The sequence below is a fragment of the Myotis davidii genome, unplaced genomic scaffold, assembly GCF_000327345.1.
Source record: "Myotis davidii unplaced genomic scaffold, ASM32734v1 scaffold1292, whole genome shotgun sequence".
Classification (NCBI taxonomy): domain Eukaryota; kingdom Metazoa; phylum Chordata; class Mammalia; order Chiroptera; family Vespertilionidae; genus Myotis; species Myotis davidii.
The window spans coordinates 20,668-25,352 of record NW_006283154.1 but is presented as its reverse complement, the minus strand read 5'-3'; the positions used below and the strand labels follow the sequence as shown (position 1 = coordinate 25,352).

The window sequence follows — 4,685 nt, the reverse complement described above, 5'->3', positions numbered from 1 at the left end:
GCCCCTTGCGTCACTCACTGTCCCCAGCGTCGCGCCCCCGCCGGGATTACACGCTTGGCCCCGCTCTGCCTCTCGGGCCGCGACCTCCGAGCACCAGACAGGTAGGGCCCGAGTTGGGTCTCGCTGGGAAGGGAGAGCCTCCCGCCTCGCCCGTCGGGGCGCTGATCTCTGGCGTCGAGTGAAGCTGTGAAGCGCCAGCGCCGGTTCCCCGGCTCCAGGATTGCGAGGGGCAGGCTCCTTCCCTCTAGAGGGGCCAGTCCCTAGGTCAGGAGGTCCAGCCTCTTCCTAGACCTAGACAGGCTCCCTCCCCAGAGCGGGGGTAACTCCCGAGTGAGGGGCGCCCTCCCTAGAGAGGCGCTGGCCTTCTAGAGAAGTGCTCCCCACTAGAGGAAAAAGGGAGCCCGCTCCCTAGAGAAAAGACCCCCTTAGACTGAGGCTCACTCCCCGGGAGGGAGGAGGGAGTCCTCCTCTCTAAAGAGTGGGTTTCTTCCCTGACCGGTTTGGCTCAGTGGTTAGAGCATTGGCCTGCGGACTGAAAGGTCCCAGGTTCGATTCCGGTCAAGGGCATGTACCTTGGTTGCAGGCACATCCCCAGTAGGGGGTGTGCAGGAGGCAGCTGATTGATGTTTCTCCCGCATCCATGTTTCTAAATCTTTCTCCCTCTCCCTTCCTCTCTGTAAAAAAAATCAATAAAATATATTTTTTTAAAAAAAGAGTGGGTTTCTCCCTACAGCCAGCATGTCAGACTCCAAGGCTAACACAGGCTAAATAAACAAGGTTTAAGTATGTGGCCGCAAAAAAACAAAAGCTTCAATTTTCATAGAAACGTAGGTTTATTTCGATAGAGACATGCTGAATACAAAGGGCTGAAATAAATGAGTCATCGTTAACATAAAATAATAGAACATTTTAATAAAAATTAATATTTTGTCTTGAACATTAACTTACCAGACACTGAATAACTGCACAAATTAATAAGCGTAACACCAATAAACGTATTTTTCTTGTGCTCTGAAAGCGAAATATTTCCTGTTGCACACACCAAACAGGTCAGTCCAAGACTCATGATGTGGCCATCTGCTGCTAAAATATTCGCTGTTAATATTAGTGGAGAGAAATGGTGCATCTGTGTGTAAGGTGTGTAAGGAAAACGAATGCAACACGATGATAGTAGTCAGTCATTAGCGAACGTTGTAGTTTGTTATTAATAATTATGTATAACAGGGTATTATAAAAATTAAGTGACAAAATTTTTATTAAAACGTTTCTTACATACTGGCTTGGCTGTATGTAAAACGTTTATTTAAACGTTTCTTACCTATTGGCTGGGCTGCAAAACTATTCATTGCGGCCCGTGGGCTGTGAGTCTGACATGCTTGCCCTAGAGAGTGGCAAGGAGCCTCCTCCCTAGAAAGAAGCTCCCTATATCAAGAGGTGGAGTGGCCCCATTTACTAGGGACCCCTGAGCTCCCCTAGCTGGGAGCTCCCTCCACTCCCCTCTCTAGGGGGAGCCCTTCTCTAGGGAGGCGGGCTTCTCTATGAAAGGAAGCTCCCCTTCCCTCTATGGAGGAGGCCCCTCTGTGGAAATAGAGCCATTAGAAGGGAGAGCGTTCAATGGGCCCATAGGAACGGACCTCTACAACAAGAGGAAAGGCTCTCCATCCCAGGATTTGTCACACTTCTGCTACACACTCAGCACAGAGACTGGCAGCTAGGACCAGGGATGAGACACATGTCACACCAGCACCAATGTGACAGAGCACCCCAGAACTTCCAGCCAGACTTCACAGTGCACCCCAAGGGCACAAATGCTGCATATCAGAGTGAATGTTTCTGTTAGGTGGCTCAGGAGGTGGCGCAGAGAATAAGGAGAACCAAACCGGTCAGAGAATAGGAAAGGAGAGTTTTATTCTGCGTCCCCGGGAGAAACTCACAAGCCCAAAGGCAGGGCCAGTGAATTCTCGCCAACAGGGAAGGGGGGGCGCTTTGTTTTATACTGCAGTTGGGTGAAGGGCAGGGGCATGAACTGAGGAAGTTCCCGCCGCAGGGGGTCAGCAGGGTATTCAGGTGTCAGTATCTGTGTGGGGGTCGTTGTGGATACCAGGAAGGAGCCCTTATCTGTGTCTAGCAGGCTGATCTGTTAGAAATTCCAGGGAGGGTCCATTATCTCATCACACACCTGTTATGCATCTGATCCTGGGCTCCCTCCGACCTAACATCTCCACCTTTTAGTGATAGGGGACGCGGATTCATTCTGACTACTTCCAGCTGACCAGGGATGACGAAGGGGGGTTTTAAAGGCCAGGGTCAGGCAGAGGCAGTTGGAGGGCAGCTGAGTGTAGGGATGGAGCAGGAACTAATTCACAGTCACCTGTGACATCTCCACTATCCAGGAGCAGATGAACTTGAGGAGGCAGGGGGCTAGGAGAAAAAAGACACAGAGAATCGGGGGCCCTATCACGGGTAGGACCCAGGTAGCTAAGGGGCTTTGGAACCAGTCGAAAAGAGAGTTGTTTCCGGAGTGTCTTGTATGTAGTTCTTCACTCAGCTTAGTCAGGATCTGCACGTTTTGCTCCACTACTCTGGACTCGTTGATGTAGTGGCAGCATTCTTCCCGAAGGAATATGCAGGTTCCTCCTCTTTCTGCAGTCAGAAGGTGTAAGGCAGGGGTCCTCAAACTACAGCCCGCGGGCCACATGCAAATACAAATATTGTATTTGTTCCCGTTTTGTTTGTTTACTTCAAAATAAGATATGTACAGTGTGCATAGGAATTTGTTCATAGTTTTTTTTTTAAACTATAGTCCGGCCCTCCAACGGTCTGAGGGACAGTGAACTGCCCCCCTGTTTAAAAAGTTTGAGGACCCCTGTCTAAGGCGTGCTTGTTCTGTAGGGCTACCTGGACTATTGATGTCGCTTGCTGCTGTAGGGAGGCTAAAAGAGGCGGTAGTAGACTCCAGGGCTAACTGGAGCTTGTCATTAAAGTCCTGAGCAGTGACCAGACTATTCCCGAGGGCCCCCCAGTGAGGCCTACCGAGGCAGCGATACTCACCCCTAACATGACAGGGAGGAAGGCAGCCCCGCGGGTCTGGGGGTGGGATGGAAGGAGCAGCCAGGCGAGCTCCGACACTCCATACAAGGTTAGTTGAGGAACTACTGTGACCACGAAGCAAGGCCCAGGGTCAGAGGAGTTTATGCAGTTGCTTAAGGTGCTGTTGCATCAGAAGAAGGTACCTGGGCCAGCCTTGGTGTACTGGCTGCGGTGTGGTTTTGAGTACAGTTCCAAGTGACTCGTCCCCCAGTTACCGGATTACTGGTCTGGTAGCATATCCGTGGGGGCAGGGTGGGCTCTGGAGTTTTGGGTTCCCAAAGAGAAAAAGAGGGGGGCTACCCCTGACCTCATTATAGTCATCATGGATGACACAGTCTCTCCAGTGGCAACCCCCATAGGTGTTGACACCTTGATTACACCTGTCTGGGTTCCGCTGGTCATAAGCAAAACAGACATAGGGTTGGCCACCATTGGCCACTGACCAGATGTTGACAGCCATCAGGATCTTTGTCTGGCATCCGACTAGAGGGTAGTCCGGAGAGCCTATCTGCTGGGTGACTTGTTTGCCATCTGGTAGTAGGCCCACAGACCTTGAACCTCCACACATAAGTGGGTGGGGGTGGGTGTAGGTTGCTCTGGGCCAGGAGGAGAAGGAGGAGGGGGAGGGCGACCAAGGTGGACCTTAGTGGGGCCCAATACCTCACATTTATAGAAGTCATGCTGCTCCGGGGTCCTCTTGAGTCTGGAGAGGTGGTGCCAAGTAGTGTCGTCAAGCTGGGGTCGCCAAGCAGCTTGGCCGCAGTGGGGGCTGTGAGGATTACAGTGTGAAGTCCTGTCCACCTAAGCTCCAAGGCTTGTGGTTGTAGGTTCTTAAGGAGGACCGAGTCACCAGGGTGAAGGGCTGGTCTTGGGAGTCCTGGTCGGTCGGCTCTGGCTTGGGCAGAAACCTGTTCTCGTGTTCTCAGAGCAATTGCCTGGTTAAAGACAGATATGGGATATATGTACCCAGGGGAGGGGGATTGGTAAGGAGATGGTGGTTGAGTAAGAAGAGTCAAAAGGGCTCAAGAAAGTGGGGCTCCTTGGTGTAGCCGGAGTTTGGTCGGGGCCATGGGCAGGAGGTCCGGCCAGGAGCTGCGAATTTCTAGAGAGAGTTTAGTTAGATGGCCCAATAGGTTGGAATTGAGTGGCTATGATGAGGGTTCGAGTCAGTGACAGACAAATCCAGCAGGATGTAGAGGAGGAGGGATTGATGTTAGAGAGTAGATGGAAAGTTGTGTTGATGATGGTGGGCATAAAAGTAGGTTCAGGGTTCGGAAATAGAGAGTGACACCAGAGGATTTCCCATCCCAGACAGTAGAATTGATAACTCCCTCATCATTCCATGTCCGTTTCACCTGAAAATATTAAAAACCTGAGTTTCTTCCGGAGTAAAAATTGGAGGGTCCCTTACCAGGTAAGAGCCTGTGAGGAATGATGGGTCATCAGGTCCTGGATGGTGTCGCCGAATCTTCTTCAGGGATGGTGGGAGGCATTTGGTGAGCCTGAGAGAGGTAGGTATTGCAGTGAAAGTGGAAGGGAATGTTAGAATGCGCTGTTATCCAAGGGGAAAGAGAAAGGGAAGGAGCAGTGGAAGT

General features: G+C 51.3%; 1 long non-coding RNA gene across 1 annotated transcript in view; it reads right to left on the bottom strand.

Moving 5' to 3' along the window:
- The window catches only part of LOC102760383, a 13,308-nt gene extending 9,505 nt beyond the window's left edge, over positions 1-3,803 (bottom strand). The window contains exon 1 of the long non-coding RNA XR_435146.2: positions 3,733-3,803. This is a non-coding gene — a long non-coding RNA (uncharacterized LOC102760383). The remainder of the gene's footprint in view (positions 1-3,732) is intronic.
- Positions 3,804-4,685: the final 882 nt, after the last annotated feature.